Raw genomic sequence first — 20,954 nt, forward strand, 5'->3', positions numbered from 1 at the left:
AAGGCTTGTTAAATCTAATGGTATAAAGAGAAATGAGAACTTCTGTGTCAGAAACTTTTATCAGTTCTTGAGAACCCCCATGTGTTGAATTGTAACCCTTTTATTTTTTGAAAACAGTGACTTCTTAACTGACATTTATTAGGTTGATGAAAATGTTTACACTTGTGGGTGGACATATGATTGCAATACCAGCCATCTTCTGCTGGCTGTGGCTGGATCTAGAGGCATAGTTAGGATTATTAATCCCATAACAATGCAGTGCATAAAGGTAGGTTTCTGGTTCAGTTGTAGTGCACTAGTACTCCCTCCCTCTCTCCTTCCCCTCTTGTCCCCCTTACCCTCTCAGTGCACCCCTGAGTACTACCTCAGAAGTATTTCTCCTCATTCGGGATAGCTATCATAGCACTGAAGCTTCTTTCAGTACTATGAGGGTCAGGCTCAAACTGGGGCCAAGTGCATGGCCACGTGAGCATACTATGAAAGTAAGTTATGTTTGCCTGTCCTAAAATATTTTAAGACCTACAGGTATATTTTTTCTGCTCATGAAAGTTTGAGCTCATACCTTTAAATTTACATGAGATACAAATATTTAAAGTTACAGTATAATCCCATTTTTGTTCTTTACACTGCTGATGTCCAAGTTTTTTTAAAAATATACATATTTATTTATTTTTCCCTGTTATTTCCATTGTTGTTTATTGTTGTTATTATTGCTGTGGTCGCGAGGAATAACATCATTGCAAGACTGGCCAGCTCCTCATGGGATTAACATGATTTCTTCAAGCTCCATCCAAGATAGGCTGAAAATGGTGAAATCACTATTTTTAATAGCTCAGTAGTATTCCATTGTGTATATAGCTTGCACACTACGATCATCATCTCTGACATTATGCTATTCCACTGCAGAATACTGTGCCCCAGTATGGTTCCATAGCCCCCATGTCCACTTGGTCGATTCCAAATTATATTCCTCCATGAGGATAATTTCTGGAATTATCCGTTCTACCCCGGTTCCATGGCTGCCAGTACTTAGCAACATGGTCCGCCAGATATTCGTCGGGATGCGGCATCATCTAAGTTCATTTCCCACTTCTACGCTCAACCGGACCTGCCAATATACGCAGATATCTTCACCCACCCTGTCCAATGCTTGACGTCTCGTCACCCAATCTGGTCCTCTATGCCTACACTGAACTTCTCTGTTCCAGTCTCTAGGAAACAGAGTTGGCAGTCAGCTGAGGTAAAGAACAAACACCTCATCACAGACCCCTGCAAGCATCAACCCGGCTTTGACCTAGCACGTTATGATTGGGCCCTCCTCAATCGCTGTCGAACAGGCCATGGCCGGTGCACCGCTATGTCCCATCGCTGGGGAGTCAGAGACGACCCAAACTGCCCCTGCGGCTACAGACAGACTATGACCCACATAGTCAACGACTGCCACCTCTCCAGATTCAAAGGAGGTCTCGAAACTTTGCATCAGGCTCAACCTGACGCTCTTGACTGGCTACAGAAGAAGGGCAAACGCTAGAAGAGAAGATTATTGCTGTTGTCATTGTTGTTGGATAGGATAGAGAGAAATCAAGAGAGGAGGAGAAGACAGAAAGGGGGAGAGAAAGATAAACACCTACAGACCTGCCTCACCACTTGTGAAGCAACTCCGCTTCAGGTGGGGAGCCATGTGCTCCATAGGAGATCCTTATGCTGGTCCTTGTACTCTGCTAGACATGTACTTAATCCGCTGCACTATCGGGTGACTCCCGAAGTCCAAACTTTTCAAGTTACTATATAAAAGTCAGTATCTAAAAGTAAGTGATTTTGACCTTTTTTTTTTTTTTGTCTGTGCTAGACAGACACTCTGGTGGCAATATTTGGTGGTGTGGAAGGGTGCAGAGATGAAGTTCTCAGTGCTGTAAGTTGAGAGCTACAGAGCAATGACCTTCAGGTGTATGTAGCTGGGCATGACCCTTGTGGGCCTCTTCCCTTAGAAGGAAGAATATGATTTGTCTCCTGAAATCTGCCAGCTTCACTGACTAATGACGTAGAGGTTTTTAATCTTACAGTTGAAGACCTGAAGGAAGTTCCTTGGTGTTTGAGCCATATTCATTTTTTTTTTTTTACTAGAGCACTGCTCAGCTCTGCCTTATGGTGGTACCAGGATTGAACCTGGGTTTTTAGAGCCTCAGGCATGAGAGTATCTTTGCATAACCATTATGCTGTTTACCCCAACCCTTGATCCATATTCTTTCATATTCTTTTTTAAATTTCTTTATTAGGAGATTAATGTTTTACATATCACAGAAAATACAATAGTTTGTACATGCATAACATTTCCCAGTTTTCCACATATCAATACAACCCCCACTAGGTCCTCTGTCATCCTTTTCCAGGACCTGCACTCTCCCTCCACCCCCAATCCAGAGTCTTTTAATTTGCTGTAATACACCAACTCTAGGTTCTACTTGTGTCTTCTCTTCTGATCTTGTTTTTCAACTTCTGCCTGAAATTCCATATTCATCCTTCTGTTTCTGACTTATTTCACTTAACATGCTTTCTTCAAGCTCCATCCAAGATAGGCTGAAAATGGTGAAATCACCGTTTTTAATAGCTCAGTAGTATTCCATTGTGTATATAGACCACAACTTGCTCATTCACTCATCTGTTGTTGGACACCTGAGTTGCTTCCAGGTTTTGGCTACTACAAATTGTGCGGCTATGTAGATAGGTATACACAAATCTTTTTGGAAGGGTGTGTTGGGTTCCTTAGGATATATCCCCAGGAGAGGAATTGCAGGATCATAGGGCAGGCCCATTTCTAGCCTTCTGAGAGTTCTCCAGAATGCTCTCCCCAAAGGTTGGACCAATTTACTTTCCAAACAGCAGTGCAGGAAGGTTCCTTTAACCCCACAACCTCTGCAGGATTGGTTGCTGCTACCTTTTCTGATGTATGACATTCTCACAGGAGTGAAGTGGTATCTGATGTTTGTCTTTATTTCCATTTCTCTGACAATCAAAGACTTGGAGGGTTTTTTCACATGTTTCGTGGCCTTTTGGGTCTCTTCTGTGGAGAATTTTCCGCAGAAAATTGTCTTCTCCCCGTTATTGGATGGGGTCATTTGTTTTCTTGTTGTTGAGTTTGGCAAGCTCTTTATATATTTTGATTATTAAACTATTGTTATAGTGATTCAATTTCATTCTTCTGCATGTTTTACCCCATTTTTTCCAACACCATTTGTTGAAGAGACTCTGCTTTCTCCATTTAATAGTCTGGGCACCTTTGTCACAGATTAGATGTCCATATGTGGGGGCTTACTTCTGAGATCTCACTTCTATTCCACTGGTCATTGTTGTCTATTCATGTTCCAGTACCAAGCAGTTTTGATGACTTGACCCCATAATACAATTTTTAGATCTGAGAGTGTGATGCCTCCAGTTCTGTTCTTTCTGCTCAAGATTGTTTTGGCAATTCTGGGTGTTTTCTGGTTTCAGATAAACATTTGTAGCATTTGTTCTATTTTCCTAAAAAATGTGGTTGGGATCTTGATGGAGATATCATTAAATTTGTAGATGGCTCTGGGTAGGTTATTCATGTCAATGATATTAATTCTTCCTTGATAGTCTTTTTTAATGATATTTATTGGGTTTTCAGAAAAGTTATGATACATAGAAAAAGTTATTTTTCATAGAAAAATACTCCATTATTTTTCCTACAGTCAAAGACATAATATAGGTTTGTGTGTTTAGGTACTGTGCCTGGTGTGTGAATGATTTCACCCTTCTGAACTGCTTTTTTAAAGTTATTATTAATCGTTAGTTGCAAGATTATGAGATATACACTTTATAGTTCCATACCATCTCCACCCTTCCTCCTCCCAAAGATAATCACTGTAGTTTTCATAATTCTTAACAGTTTCCTTGCTTCTGTTTTGTTTGGATTCCCCCACCACCACTTTGGCAAATTCATGTAAATCAGATCTCTAAATTCCACAGCACAGATCTGTAGACACCACAGCACCAGAGCTACTTTTTCCATAGTACCCACCATATATTGCTGGGATTCAGATTGGGGCATTGCGCTACGTGATGAACTCTCTCTTGATCCCACATAACATAATTTTAAATACTGAGTGTGTCCTACCTACCTACTGTAGCACTGCTCAACTATGGCTTATGGTAGTGCCTGGGGCCTTAGAGACTCAGGCATGAAATTTTATGCAGAACCATTTTACAGTCTCCCCTTCCCCTGAGTTAATTCCTCTTCACTGAAATAGGTACACTTCTTTATACTTGGGTGTTCTGAGTCATTTGATGTCACAGTACCTCCCAGAATGGGTGGCTTCAAGTTTGTTGGCAAGTGGCCTGACAGAGGTAGTCATGAGCAGAACATCCCCCCCTTCAACTTAACTTCTTTCTTCTGCCGTTTCTCCTGGTATGGGGTTTTTCTCTCTCTCTCTTCCCTCCTTGGAGCTTCATGTGGCCCAAGCATAATTCCAAGATGGATATAATGTACCCACTCCATATTTACAATCGCTCAGTGAAGTGAGCACTTGCTTTTATTACTACCAAATAATTGTTGTTTATAGCCTCTTGTAGTTTGTGTATTCCTTATGTAAATAAACAAACAAATGTGGCTATTTCATTCTTCCTTATTTAGTTTTATTTTTTAATTTTTATTTATAAAAAGGAAACACTGACAAAAACCATACAATAAGAGGGGTGCAACTTTGCACTGTTCCCACCACTTGAACTCTGTATCCCATCCCCTCCCTTGATACCTTCCTATTATTTATCCCTCTGGGAGTATGGGACCAGCGTCATGGGGTGCAGAAGGTGAAAGGTCTGGCTTCTATAATTGCTTCCTTGCTGAAGATGGGCATTGGAAGGTGGATCCATACTCCCATGCTGTCTCTCTCCTTCCCTAGTGCGGCGGGGTTCTGGGGAAGTGGGGCTTCAGGACACACTGATGGGGTCATCTGTCCAGGAGGTCTGGTTGACTAATCATGAACCTAAAGGTTGTAATAATGCAGATGAAGTGTTGGGGGTCTCCGTTTTGTAGATAGCTAGTAGGCCTATTTTAGTTATATTCCTAAGGGCCCATGGCTATACTAGTTTTTTATTTTTATTTTTTTGATCCTGACATCTGATATGAAGGTGGATCTAAATTACTGTCTGGGGAGATGATGTCATGGCTTGAAAAAGACCAGAAAGCTGAAAATCAGGGAAGAGAATAGCTACCAAATATGGGAAAGGTTATAAATAATGTTGACAGTAAACCTCATCAATTTGATGTGATCCTGGTCCCATATTCAGCTTAGGAGGCTATGTGACCTCTGCATCTCTTTAGATCTGACCTCACATTCTGTGGTCATGAGTAGGAACATTCCAAGCTACCCCAGTTTCAGGACCCATCTTCCTCAGGCGTAGCATAGAGTATGTTGTCCAGCCTCCCTTCAGAACATTCTCTACCATTGTTGATCCACATTGAGGACAAGGTTCTATGGGGGCCCAAAGAGGGGTCTATTGTGTTGTTCCTCATAGAGATGACCATTAACAATGGAGAGGGTTATATTTGATATCTAGGCCCATCATGTCTGTTTGGGAATCTCAGGACTCCTTGACTAGGGCCTCAGCTGACGGGGTTGCCTGATAGTGACTAAAGAGTCATTATTAGAGTATAATAGTCTCTTGCCTTTTTAAAATATTTATTTGTTTATTTTCCCTATTGTTGCCTTAGTTTTTCATTGTTATTGTAGTTATTATTGTCATCATCATTGCTGGATAAGACCGAGAGAAATGGAAAGAGGAGTGGAAGACAGAGAGGGGGAGAGAAAGATAGACACCTGCAGACCTGCTTCAGTGCCTGTGAAGCGACTCCCCTGGAGCCATGGCTCTCTAACCGGGATCCTTATGGCAGTCCTTGCACTGTGTCTTGCCTTTATTCAGCTTTTGGAGTCCTTACTTTGATAAGGTTAGCTTTGGAGTGACAGAGGGAAGTATAATAGGAAGTAGGTGAGGAGGGTATCTAACTCTAAGTAGACACTATTTCATTAGGAACTTTATGGTGTCTCTTTAGGTCTTTCTACTTGCTTGCTGCATATACTGACTCACTACAGACTATTGTGCCCTTTTGCTTTCAGGCATATAGTCTGCCCTAATTTATGGATACATGTGAATATAGGCCCTGTCTCATGAGACCAGAGCACTGCTCAGCTCTGGCTTATGGTGATGCTGAGGGTTGAACCTGGGAACTTTGGTGCCTCAGGACAGAAAGACTTTTTGCAGAACTATTATGCCATCTCCCCAACCCAATACCTCTGTCTTTTACTGTAGTAACCTCTACAGCCTTTCCATACTTAGAAAAAAGCTGTTCTTAATAGATGAGTCATGGGTGACTAGGTAAAGGGGTGAGTTGGATGCGTACACTGTACTTGAGTTCAGCCCTCTACTTTCTGTTTTTCAGAAGTTCATGAGTGTTCATCTCAATTGAATCTCAGTTCAGGAGTTGGACAGTAACACAGTGGGTTAAGCACACATGGCACAAAGTGCAAGGACTGGTGTAAAGATCCCAGTTTGAGCCCCCAGCTCCCCACCTGCAGGGGGGTTGCTTCACAAGTGATGAAGTGGGTCTGCAGGTGTCTATCTTTCTCTTCCTCTCTCTGTGTTCCCCTCCTCTCTCTCTTACTCTCTGTCCTATCTAACAACAACAATATCAATAACAACAATAAGAAGAACTACAACACTAAAAGAAGGGCAACAAAAGGGAATAAATAAATAAATAAATAAATAAATAAATAAATATTTTAAAAAACAATCTCAGTTTGTTTGCCTCACTTCAGGCAACTTCCATGGCATGAACTTTGTAGTGGAAATCAGGTGCCAGAGCACAGAAGATATCTACAACAGCAGGACTTCTTCGTGGAGGCCTATTAGTTTCTTCAGCCGGAGGAACAGAGCTGCAGGTGTCTCTCCACCTCTCTATTTCCTCCTCCCCTCTCAATGTCTGTCTATCCAATAATACTAATTAATTGCTGGATTAGCTTTGCGGGCGGGAGACAGAGACGACCAGGGACTCATGGCTCAGCTGAGAACGCAGTTGAGTCTTTATGAGAGTGGGGATGCAGTTCAAAAAACTAATCTCTTCTAATCACAACACGATTCTGTCCTGCATCTCTCTTCTCTGGCGGAAGAGTCAGGAACAAAGAAAGTACATAGGATAGGGGACATGGAGAAGGGAAGAGGGAGAACCAGGGAGGACTAAACCCAATGTCCCAGAGGCAGGGGAAGTGAGGGCCAAACCAATATCCAGGAGGCAGGGGGGTGCCCAGCTAACAGTGGACACACAAACAGAACTCATCACAAGCAACACAAAGCGAAACCAATGTGATGATAAAAACAGAAGGCTTCACAAGCAGAATCTAGAAGCATACCAACAAATAATAATATTTAAATTTTTTTAAATGAGAGATAGACACCTACAGACCTACTTCACCACTTGTGAAGTATTCTCCTATGGGGGTTGGGATGGGCACTCAGACCTTAGGAGGGAGTCCTTGTACTTTTTACTAGTATGCTTAACCGGGTGTGCCAATGTCTGTCTTTCTCCCTCTCTATCTCTTCCTCCCTTCAGTTTCTATCTGCTATGTCAAATAAGTTAAAAGAAAAACAGGGAGGGAAGAAGCAAGGACTGTGAAAAAATAGCCTCCAGGAGTGGTGGCTTTGCCATGTAGACACCTAGCCCCAGTGTTAACCCTGGTGGCAGTAAACATAAAATAAGAAGTGCAGATTTCTGCCTCCCTTAAGTTTTATCAAAACATTCAAGGACATAACTAGGTAACTGGAGCATACAGATGGACTCTGTAAAATAAACAGATTAATTGAAAAGGGTTTATCATATTCCATGGTGGCAAGGCAGTTTATCCAAAGCATTCATTAACTGTACACATAAAGCACTCACAGAGGGATTTTTTTTTTGCTTTTAAATCTAATACATCTATAGAACAGTATATTATATAATTTAGTGTGAATTTTAGAAAAAATGTAAAAATGAAAGTAAACTAGTGTTTTTTTTTTTATTTAAGAAAGGATTAGTCAACAAAACCATAGGTTAGGAGGGGTACAACTCCACACAATTCCCACCACCCAATCTCCATATACCATCCCCTTTCCTGACAGCTTTCCCATTCTCTATCCCCCTGGGAGCATGGACCCAGGGTCATTGTGGGTTGCAGAAGGTAGAAGGTCTGGGTTCTCTAATTGCTTCCCCGCTGAACATGGGCGTTGACTGGTCAGTCCACACTCCCAGTCTGCCTCTATCTTTCCCTAGTAGTGTGGGTCTCTGGGGAACCGGAGCTCCAGGACACATTGGTGGGGTCTTCAATCCAGGGAAGCCTGGCCAGCATCCTGGTGGCATCTGGAACCTGGTGATTGAAAAGAGAGTTAACATATGAAGCCAAACAAATTGTTGAGCAATCATGGACCCAAAGGTTGCAATAGTGGAGAGGAAGTGTTAGGGTGTTACTCACTGCAAACTCTAGTGTGCTTCTGCTTTCAGCTAAAACTAGTGTGTTTTAACAAGAGTTATTTAAAAAATATTTATTGTAGATAGAAGAGAGCACCAGAGTATGGTCACTCTGGCACACGCTGTTGCTGGAGTTCAACCTTGGGGAGGGACACTGTGCTTCTGAGCCCAGATTTTTATCTATTGTGCCACCTCCCAGGTTACAACAAATTACACTGGAAAAATATTTGATTTGGGGGCCATGCAGTGGTGCACCTTGGTTAAGTGCTCACATTACAGTGCTCAAGGTACCAGGTTCAGAGCCCCTGGCCCCAACCGGCAGGAGGAAAGTTTCACGAGTTATGACACAGGCTGCAGGTTTCTCTGTTTCATTCCCTCTTTTTTTTTTCTTTTTTTGCCTCCAAGGTTATTGCTGGGGCTCAGTGCCCACACTATAAATCCACTAGTCCTGGAGGCTATTTTTTCCCCTTTGTTGCACTTGTTTTTTATCATTGTCATTTTTATTATTGTTGTTGCTGTCATTGTTGTTGGATTGGACAGAGAGAAATCAAGAAAGGAGGGGAAGACAGAGAAGGGGAGAAAGAGATGGACACCTGCAGATCTGCTTCACTGATTGTGAAGCAACTCCCCTGCAGATGGGTGTCAGGGGCTGCAAACCAGGATTATTATGTGCTTTGCACCATGTGCACTTAACTCACTGTACTACTGCCAACACCCCTCTTTCCCTCTTTATCCCCATCTTCCCTTTCAATTTCTCTGTCTGAATTCAATAATATATAAATAAAAGGTTGAAAAGGATTTATAAAATTATTTAATTGATTTCTTAATATAAGGTAATGGTGTGGTGGGGAGATCCAGAGCATCCTATTGTTTCTGAGTGACGTTTCAGTGTCTCAGCAGATTATGTCCAGAATACAAATAGTAGAGCTGTCTTTGCAAACTCTTGAGTTCAGTTTTGCTGCCACATTGCCATCATCATCATCACCATCATCACCATCATCATCATCATCATCATCATCATCATCATCATCATCATCATCATCATTCCATGACCAAGAGCTTTCACTGACTTTACCCTGTTCTGGAAGTTCACCATATACTCTTAGGGTTGCAGCTTCCTCTCCACTGTGCATATGGCATCAGCTTTGTTACTCCAGTGGTCTGGAGCACCAACCAGTGTAACATGTGAGGTGTTTCTCCAGATCCTCTGATGTGACATCTCTTTATACCATCAAAATGCATTGCTTCTAATCATACACTTCTTAACAAGTATTTTCCTACGCACACTCTTGACTGTCCTCTGCAATCATCAGTTCTCTCTCTTACTTCTTTGCCTCTTTGTTTTTATTCTTGTGCATGGGATTGGCAGTCACCTCACAGTCTGCCTACATCCTTCCTGATTATGGCAGTGAAACGGCCACTGCTTTCAGAGATGACTACAAGTCTCTTCATCTTTTTTTCTTTTCTGAGACTTTAAATAAAATTTAAGTATTCATAATAATCTTAAGATGACTAACCAGTTGCCCAGATGAAGTGAATTTCCTGGAGTTACAAATGCAATGAGCTTTTGGGTGGGAAAAGATGAAATTAGTGAAGTAGCAGGGCCCATATTGTAGACCCATGCATTCTCAGGCAGAATTTGTAATTTTTCTTTTCCTATAAACCACTTGAAGTCTCTGAACACCAAAGGGCCTAGAACTGAAGGTGATTTTGTCTGGCAGAGAAAAAATTATGATTTCCAAAGTAAATACCCCATACAATGTATTACTTTTTTGTTATCAAATTCTGTTGCTAATCAGACTTCTTATCCTCAAGTGTGGATACTGAATCAGCTTAAATGAATCTATGTCACTGTCTCTTGGTAGATGGGTTACCCTGTTTCATGAACTGTCAGTTCTAAAATGACAAAGGGAAAACCAATTTTTTTTTCTTGTTTATAAAATGACAACGGGAAAATCAATTTTTTTTTCTTGTTGTAGTTATTTTTGTTGTTATTGATGTTGTCATTGTTACATAGGACAGAGAGAAATGAATAGAGGTGGGGAAGACAAACAGGGAGAGAAAGACAGACATCTGCAGACCTGCTTCACTGACTGTGAAGCGACTCCCCTGCAGGTGGGGAACCTGGGGCTTGAATCTGGATCCTAACAGGGTCCATGTGCTTAGTGCCACGTGTGTTTAACCGTCTGCACTACTGCCCGACTCCTGCTACTTTGTTTTTATATTTAATAATGAGTTTTCCAAACATTTCTTTATTTTTATTGTTGTTGTTATTGATGCCGTTGTTGTTGGATAGGACAGAGAGAAATGGAGAGAGGAGGAGAAGACAGAGAGGGGAAGAGAAAGATAAACACCTGCAGATCTGCTTCACCGCTTGTGAAACGACTGCCCTGCTGGTCGGGAGCCAGGGGCTCGAACCGGGATCCTCACACTGGTCCTTGAGCTTTGCGCCAGTGCGCTTAAGCCACTGCACTACCACCCGACCCCCATAACATTTCTTTTTTCTCCTTTTTTTTAAATTTATTTATTCCCTTTTGTTGCCCTTGTTGTTTTATTGTTGTAGTTATTATTGTTGTTGTCGTCGTTGTTGGATAGGACAGAGAGAAATGGAGAGAGGAGGGGAAGACAGAGAGGAGGAGAGAAAGATAGACACCTGCAGACCTGCTTCACCGCCTGTGAAGCGACTCCCCTGCAGGTGGGGAGCTGGGGTTCGAACCGGGATCCTTATGCCGGTCCTTGTGCTTTGCGCCACCTGCGCTTAACCCGCTGCGCTACAGCCCGACTCCCTCTCCTTTGTTTTTTTAAGTCTTGTGAAATGCCATTGTGGCCTGGTAACCTGGCAAGATGGAAGATGATATAGATAACATTAAACCCAATGAATCTAAATAAATTAAATAATAATTAAACCCAGTGTGACTATCCTTGCGTGATTTGTTTACAGTCGGTATGACATTTGGTACATGAGGCTTTATGGATTTCTGAAAAAAGGTAGCAAAATTTACATATGAAATTATAAAAATTATGATTATTGTTTTCTCTTCTGCACATCTTTTGTTGTTTCATGTAAGAAATTACTCAGTGCTTTGCGTGTTTCTCTTTTTTTTTCCACCTCAGGTGCTATTCTACCTTTGTGACTTCACTCACCATCTGTACTGCTATTATGAATGAATTGATAGCTGCCAGTGGTGGCAGTTTGGTGTATATTTTCCATAACATCCGTTACTAAGATTTGATATTGGAGGCTAGGGTATTAATCCATCTGTGTAGCATTACCAGAAAAACTTGAAAGAATCAGTACATAAGGCAAAGACAAAAATAGCAGCCATCTGAAATTCTTAAAACATTTGATATTAGGATGAAAGTATTGAAAGAGTTTTCTATAGCTTTGGCTATACTGTTAAAGCAGAAGAAACAATTAGCTGGTGCAAGTTGTAAAGTCCTTGCCAAATTATTTGCATAATACCTTAATTTTCAAAGTTCAAGTAGCATCTGTGTATATCCTGCTTTTTCCTAAGATGCATACACACCGATGGTGAAGTTTGGTTTATAAATTAAGCACAATAAGAGATTAATAGCAATAACAAAGGGATAGTTGCAATATTACTGTAATAAAAGCTGTGTTTCTCTGCCACCAAATAGCATGTAATTTCTTATCAGAATTGGCCATGGGGTAACAAATTACTGGAAAGGAAAAGTTCAGATGAGATTTCAAGTCCATTTATAATGGTTCTCGCACCCATTTACAAATCAGAAGTAAAAAACGCAATAGAATGATAATATACTCATTTCAAGAGGTGACTTTTCTAAAGTTAGAAAGGTGCCTTTGGACAACTTGACTACTCAGTGGCCTTATTTTGATAATTTGATGTTTTTAAAAATAGGTTTATACAGATGCTTGCATTGGGCAATTGGGTTGGCAAACTCTATGTTTGGGATTTAGAAGCTGAAGATCCTCACAAAACTAAGTAAGTATTTAGAAATTCATAATTTCTACCCTTTTCTCTAAAATGTTTTATCACTTTAGAGATTCTTACATCATTCCAGAGTTATTTTGATGCACCTATTTAGTTTTTACCAAAGCACTGCTCAGCTCTGGCTTATGGTGGTGCTATGGTTTGAACACTGGGGCCTGGAGCCTCAGGCATGAAAATCTTTCAGATAACCACTATGCTGTCTCCCCAGCCCTACTTTTTTTGTTTTTTTAATTCCTTTTCAGGAGTATAATGAAGGAAACTTAATTCTCTATATAAGTTACACAGTACATCTTAAATTTAAAATATGCTCATTTTGCACAGAAGTCTTTGTGTGAAGTCTGTTTTGTTTTGAATGCCTTCTACATGAGGTGGAACATTGTTCACTGTCTCATTCACAGTTTTAAGTGAGTTAGATGTAAATGAATGAAACACGACAGCATTCTGCATGAATAGTATAACCTGTTGTCATGTTTTCTCCCTAGATGCACAACACTGTCTCATCATAAATGTGGTGCTGCTATCTGTCAAACCAGCTTTAGCAGAGACAGCAACATTCTCATAGCCATTTTTTGTGTCAATGGCAGTATTTGGCGATGGGACCAACTTCAACAAAATACCTTTTCCTAATCAAAATTAGGGTGTGTTTTCTGAGTACAGGAGAACTAATGTATCTTGCTATTAAGGGCACTTAGAGCCATTAAAGTTGTCTGTCAGCATTCAATCAAGGTGAGCTGAATGTAGTGATGTTTACACTGTTCACATTCTTTGTACTGTCTCCTGCTCAGACTCTACTGTTCTTAGTAAAATTTTATTTTTGTAAAATTGTGTTGCTTCATTGTGATGAAAAGAACGGTTGAAAGCAATAAATGTATGCCTTACCTTTTTGTAATGATCTTTATTTTTGTAGTTCTTTTTCCTGGAAAAGAAATGCAATGTAGTAAAGTATAAGCTCCATATAGGACATAAATTGTGATTCTGCCAGGCCAAATAAAGGTTGGATTATTTACTTCTAAACAAAACAAAACAAAAATGAGATTTTGCTGCCGCCATGTGTTGACCTTGGATAAGTATCTTAGAATTTGTTCCAGTTTCCTTATGTATGGAACAGGGATAATCAGCTTTATAGGGTTATTGTATCAATCCAGTCAGTTAACACATGTAAAGTACCTGGAATGCAGCCTACCCTAAACCATAAATACATTTTTAAGTTTATTAAAAATTTTAGTTTTAAAATATTGTCAGCATGGCTACACTACTCTGACCTGGCTTTCAAATAGACTCATCATCAAAGCTTCCTCCAATGCAGAGGGAGCTGGGCTTGAACCTAGGTTGCAGGCATGTCAGAGCATCCCAGTATTAATCTATTTTATTTATTTACTTATTTATTTTAACCAGAGAACTGATCAGCTCTGACTTTTGGTAGTATGGGTGATTGAACCTGGGACTTTGGAGCCTGAGGCATCACCATTATGATCTTTGCAAAACCATTATGCTATCTCCCCCCACCCACACCACACTATTAAAGTGAGATATTTTAATGGCCTGCAAAAAATATATATATATATATGTATATATATGTATATATAATTTTTATTAGTGTTCCCTGAGGAGTAAACTCTGGCTGTGAGCATACTGAGCAAACTCCCAAGCCCATTTTTTCTTTCCATTTATCTAGAGAGACACCTAGCACCATGCCACCATTCATGGAGCTCTCCCCCCACTCCTCCCATTCTCTTGTGCTCTCTGGTTCTCCTGTTTCATACCAGGTTTGAACCAAGGTATGAAACCCAGGTATTGAAGCCAGGTTTGAAAGGTCAGGTGATTACAAAATACAAAGACTGATTTTTTGACAAGTTTGTTTTAGGTTTATGGCCCTTATTTATATAACAACGACCATGATAATACATCCTCTTGCACATTTATTTTTTCCTTCTTGAAAATTGTGATTAGTAGTGGTTTACAAAATTGAATGCACCCTCCCACCTCCCAAAGAAAATCACTATAGGTGACTGTCACTCACTTATAGTCGCAGAGCTTGGCACATGCCCTGGAAGTACTGGTCCTCAGGGCAGGTCGCTATTTATGAGGGAGATCAGAGGTCATACGCTGGGTGGCATAACCTTTTAAAAAAAGGCCGTTGTGCACCTGAGAGGTGATGTTGGACTCATGCAAGAAGTTTTGAGTTCAAACCTTGGCATCTCATGCCAGAGTGATGCTCTGGTTCTCTCTCTGTCTCCGTCTCCTCCTCCATAACCTCTTGTCTTACTAATAAATAAATAATTTTGGTTTTCAGAAAAAGTACAGAAATGGAGTTCATTTCTATTTAACATCCTCCAAGAATAATGCTTCTTTTAAAGTAATGATATGAAATCATGAGTATATGTTATGTGTGAGCATGTGTATTCATAGCCTCTGGTATACTGTCAGGATCTGTTGAACAATTTATACATTTTCTTTCCTTTATTTTTTAAGGGAAGATACCAGTATTTTAGGAACTTTTATGCAAGGAGACTCAGTAATACAGTGTCTGCTTTTTTTTCTTTCTTTTGCTTTATTTTAGTTTTCTTATATTTTATAGGACAGAGAGAAATTCTGTAGGGGGAAGAAAGACACCTGCTAATATTACTGCCTTACTACTCCTGAAGCTTCTCCCCTCCTCCACCCCCTGCAGTTGGGGGCTGAGATCTTGATCCTGGGTCCTTGTGCATGGTCATGTGTTATCCAAGTGTGCCACCACCCTGCTCTTGATGTGTACATTTTTTTAAAGATTTTTAAAAACATTTATTCATTTTCCCTTTTTGTTGCCCTTGTTGTTTTTATTGTTGTAGTTATTATTGTTGTTGTTATTGGTGTCATCGTTTGGATAGAACAGAGAGAAATAGAGAGAGGAGTGGGAGACAGAGAGAGGGAGAGAAGTTAGACACCTACTTCACCGTTTGTGAAGCGACTCTCCTGCAGGTGGAGAGCCGGGGGCTTGAACCTGATCCTTATACCAGTCCTTGTGCTGTGCGCCATGTACACTTAACCCGCTGCACTACCCCTGACTCCCAATGTGTACATTTCTTAACCTGCACTGAAAGTGTTAGTTGTCATGGGCCAAGAAGCTCTGTTGATAGATATGCAGTTGGTAGCAGGTTCTGAATCTATTGTGACTTTCAGTTTGACTGAGAAGATTATTTGTAACACTTGGATTCTGAAAAGGAATTTTATGATGATTTTCTTTTCCAGTTAACAGTAGTTAAACTCTGGTAAAGCTCATTGTCTATGATACTCCCACAGCTCAAAGTTTGATGAAATTGCATTTTTATTTTTACATCTGCACTCGCTTCTTTACTATTTCATATCTTTATTTGTTGGATAGAGACAGAAATTGAGAGGGAAGGGGGAGTTAGAGAAGAGAGGAAAGGAACATCTTCAGCACTAACATCTGCAGCAGTAGCATCAGCAGCACTGCTTCATCACTCATGATGCTTCCCTCCCTGCAGCAGCTAGGGATCAGAGGCTTGAACCCAGGTCCTTCTGCACTGTCATATGCACTTGACTGGTGTGTCACCACCTAGTTCCTGAATTACATTTTCAGACTGAAAATAGACTGGAATAGTCTGGGAATGATGATTCAAAACTAAGATGAGGGCCAGGCGCTAGACACCGGGTTAAGCGCACATAGTGTGAAGCACAAGGACCTGCACAATGATCCCAGTTCAGTTCCCTGCAAGGGGGGGGGGTCATTTTGCAAGCCATGAACCAGGTCTGCAGATGTCTGTTTTTCTCTCCTCCTCTCTAACTTCCCCTCCTCTCAATCTTTCTCTGTCCTGTCTAACAGCAGTCATAACAAGAATAACAGCAGCATGTTGAGATGCCATCTCAACATGCTTCACCTCAGACTGTATCCAGAGACTTCACGTGTGGAATGACAACCCTCCAGCTTCATTACTCGGGTGAGACCTTTCCTTTAATAGTACACTCTAATTTCATCTCAGGTAGTTCACTTTCTAACAAAGTCCCATAACCTAGACATACAACAGTTTCTGTGAGAGAGAGCTTATGTGCACACATATCCATAAACTACTGCAAAATATATACCTGAAAGCAGGATTACACTAGAGTTTGCAGTGAGTACCTCCCTAACACTTCCTCTCCACTATTCCAAACTTGGGATCCATGATTGCTCAACAAATTGTTTGGCTTTGTATGTTAACTCTCTTTTCAATCACCAGGTTCCAGATGCCACCAGGATGCTGACTAGGCTTCCCTGGATTGAAGACCCCACCAATGTGTCCTGGAGCTCAGATTCCCCAGAGACACACCTTACTAGGGAAAGAGAGAGGCAGACTGGGAGTATGGACCGACCAGTCAACGCCCATGTTCAGCGGGGAAGCAATTACAGAAGCCAGACCCTCTACCTTCTGCAACCCTCAACGACCCTGGGTCCATGCTCCCAGAGGGCTAGAGAATGGGAAGGCTATCATGGGAGAGGGTGGGTTATGGGGATTGGGTGGTGGGAATTGTGTGGAGTTGTACCCCTCCTACCTTATGCCTTTGTTCACTAATCCTTTCTTAAATAAAAAATTTAAAAAAAAAAAAAAGAATAACAGCAGCAACAATGGACAAAAGATGGCCAGCAGGAGCAGTCAATTTGTAGTGTCAGCACTGAGCCCCAGCTATAACCCTGGAGGCAAAAATAAAAACAAGCAAACAAAAACTGGGAAGGTGTCTGCTTTGCTATATGATTCTCTCAGATTCAAGATCTGAGAGAAAGGAAGAAAACAGCTAGAATTCTATGCACTACTACACAGGGGCCTAACAGCCCCCAGACTCTAGCAGAGCTGAGGGAGCAGAAAGTTGGTCTTTGTTCCCACAGAGCATGGTGGTATTGATTCCAAAAGTTTTTGTTGAAAGAGGATAGGGGAGTAGTACCACTGTTGTCCTATGGTTTTATCAGTGTTTGCTTTTATAAAAAAAAAAAAAATTCAAAAAAAAAAAAAACCACAAAGCTGTCTGTCTTTCTGCTAACTGCAGAAAGATACGGGTTTTCTTAAAAATATTTTACATGGAAAAAATATTAGTTTGGAAGAGAAAAGGATAATCTATTCAACTTATTCTTCTCAAGGTACCCCCCCCAAATAAGTTGATAACCATTGTACAAAGGAGAGAAGAGACCTCAAAGACAGGGTGACTGCACACAGAGGGAGGGAAAATGGGGGAAAAAGACTGCAACTTGCTCCTAGGGACAGGAGAAAATTAAAAAAGGCTGGAATTCATCAGTGTTTCATTAGTCATATCCTTCATCTTCCTCTCTTTCCTCCCCCTCATTATCATCTTCTCCTTCATCCTCGTCTCCTTCTTCATCTTCTTTTTTTAAAAAAAATATTACCTATTTATTGATTGGATAGAGACAGAAATCAAGAGGGAAGGGAGGGATAGAGAGGGTGAGAGACAAAGAGACAGCTGCAGTACTACTTCACCACTTGAGAAGCTTTCCCCCCTGCAGGTGGGGACTGGGGGCTTGAACCCATGTCCTTGCACATTGTAACATGTGAGCTCAACCATGTGCATCACCACCAGGCCCCCACTTCTTCATATCTTCTAATCCTTCTTCCTCTTCATCATCATCATCTTCACCCTCACCTTATTCATCATCCATATCAGGAACCAAGTAGTACTGTAGTGTATTTGGCCAGATACCATCTTTAATGACCTCTCCTAACTCACCTGTGACTGCACCAAAATGGTCAGTAAACCAGGTGAAGAAGCTCTCTGGTTCCTCATGCTGTCTCTTTCTGTTGGTTTGATTTTGTGTTTGACTTGAACATTTGATCAAATCCTTTCCAGATTTCCATTTGATTTCAGTGGATCCTTCAAAAAGAAGGATCACCACTCTCATTCAGATAAAATTCTTTGGAGAGAACTTTATTTTCAAAGTAAGGGTTTTCAATAAAATAAAAGTCTATTCTGTTACCTGATTTACTATCTTCAAATTCTGTCACTTCAACTCTTGTCAAGTAATGCAGTGCCTCTTCATCCTCTTCTCCAAGCAGTGTAGACACTTGTGGGTGGTTGACAAATGTTAATCCTAAATTTGGGATATTGACCATTAATTACGATCTCTTCTGAAAAAATGGCTGGCAGAGTTTGTTATATTTCTGTTCTAACTTCAAAATCGTCACTCCCCAGAAAGCAGCTTGATAAAAAAGCAACAGGAAGCAATGGAATATATCCATGAAGTACAGAATGAAATAGACTTAATGAACAAGCCAGCTAGGAGGTTTCTAGAATTTTCTATCTCACCTTAACTCTAATCCCTGAGATTCTCAACTAAGACTCTTTGCTGACTCTCTACTACTTAAAAGAGTCAAAGTTCAGGTGTCTGCTGGGTAAGGAGGATGGCCTAGGTAGGTAAAAGTAATGCATCAAGTGAGCTGAATGTACCATGTTCATATATATCCTGAGTTGTAGTTTTAAACTGAGCTATGCGGCTTAATAGAAAATAGTAGGGTCCTCATGTCTGTGGCTCATGTGACTTTGTTTAAAGTATATGGAGAAATCCAATTTTTTTTTTTTAAGTGCTAGAGATACCTAGAAGTTGTCAGACAACCTTTTGAGGACTGGTCCTTCGATTTAGAGATTTTCTTTGTTATCTTAAGTTGCTATTTATGCAATCTTCTTTCATTCTCTCCTATCCCCCCTATTTCTCTCTCTCTCTCCCTCTCTCGCTATCTCTCCCCCTCTATGCCAAAGACTAAACCTGACACCTCAAAGCATCAGACACAAAAAAGAATTTTGCCTAACCACTTATGCTATTTCTCCGGTCCATTTTGCATTATATTAAGCACTTAGCACTGTTGGTGTAGAGTAAGAATGTGTTATACGTTCCTATCTTATTTTTCTCTCTTCAGTATATCTATATGACCTCTAAAGCCTCAAAGGAAACGATTGAAAGTAAACCAACTCTCTCTCTTAATTCTGCAGTCAACTTTCTACCTCGACCTCCAGGTTAAAAACCCATCCCAGCCTCTGGAAATATTGCACCCGTAGCATTACTTATCACATTGGAGCTTAATAAGTCTGTCTTTACAAAAACAAGAACCAAAAGGTAACATGCTGGTCTTTGGGGGCGGCACACACTTTACTAAATGTACTTTGAGTTGTATCTTGATTCAGGAATATTAGATATTTCCATTCATGCCTTCACATAGTGTCCCAGCGTTTGTGCTCCGTAGTGAGGACAGCAGAGATATCCAGGGCTCACAGTCTCTCAGCAGGAAGCTAGGGCTGCATGGTCATCAGCAGTTCCAAATACACTAGAAATTTCACTTACATTGTTTAGTAACTTTGCTTTAAATGTTAATTACACAGGCAGTGTGTGTGTGTGTGTGTGTGTGTGTGTGTGTGTGTGTGTGTGTGTACTGACTGCATTTTCTATGCCTGAGACAGTGCTGTCCGTAATGCTCAAAAGTCAAGTTGTAAGCAAGCCTGCTGGGATTGAAGTCCAGCCTTATCAGACACATAGATCCCTAACTTCTGCAATGCAGATCCCAGAAAAGAACCACTGAGACAACTTCCATTGGCTGTATTTTCCTCTAAGATGATCATTACTCTAGATGTGTAATTGTGTAGTTGTTATTTTCTTATAGCATACTACATCCACATAGTTCATCAAAGAACACCAAAACAGAACTTCAGACCTCTGAGACTACAACTTGTAGGGATCATGAGAAAGCAGGACAGGTACTGGTCTCCCCAGACAAGCAAATGATGGGGTGTCTGCCACTGAACACAAATAGGGCTGGGAGAACAAGGGTTCTGAGTTGATGTAGACCCTGCACTTCAATCAGAATTGTGACCACTCCTGCAACCGGAAGTCTCAGCCTATCAAACACACTGTGCTGATCGTTGTTCATACATCTTTTTATCAAACACAGTCCTGGAGTAATCCAGTCTTGGGAAAGCACAGGAAGAATTCTGAAGGTAAGAAAGAAAAAGGTAAGAGCAGACCCTTGGTGTCATTGTAGGAGCTGTGCTATGGGTGCATGCATCGTGCCAAGGCCAACAGCCTGCTGTACTGCTGAGAGGAAACAAAAAAAAAAAAAGGATCCAGAGACCAAGAGATTCTATGGAAATACCAGATAATGAAGACAAGGACGCTGTGTTCAAGAACCAGGTAGTGTTATGCTTTGATTGAGAGGTGGTGCAGTGGGGGCAGCAGACAAGACAAGGTCACTGCAGATATCCTGCGCATGTCTGCCTGGCAATGTGCCAAATCATGCATTTCATGTAAGAATGAAGTTTGCGTCATGACCTGGTTTCCAGGAACATACTAAAGGCATGTTTGGTGCACTACATTTTGGAGCTGATGCTACTTTCTGATCTCCTCACAGCTTATATAAATGAACTGGGGAGGGGTTTGGAGCATGAAGGAGGGTTTACTCTACTCTGTTGCACGAGTGCAGGGAAGAACATAG

At 40.9% G+C, this 20,954-nt stretch overlaps 1 pseudogene; it reads right to left on the reverse strand.

Moving 5' to 3' along the window:
* Window positions 1-18,713, reverse strand: part of LOC132533706 (protein SET-like) — a 28,333-nt pseudogene extending 9,620 nt beyond the window's left edge.
* Between the last annotated feature and the right edge of the window lie 2,241 nt (window positions 18,714-20,954).

Source organism: Erinaceus europaeus, chromosome 17 (assembly GCF_950295315.1).
Source record: "Erinaceus europaeus chromosome 17, mEriEur2.1, whole genome shotgun sequence".
In the NCBI taxonomy this organism is placed as follows: Eukaryota; Metazoa; Chordata; class Mammalia; order Eulipotyphla; family Erinaceidae; genus Erinaceus; species Erinaceus europaeus.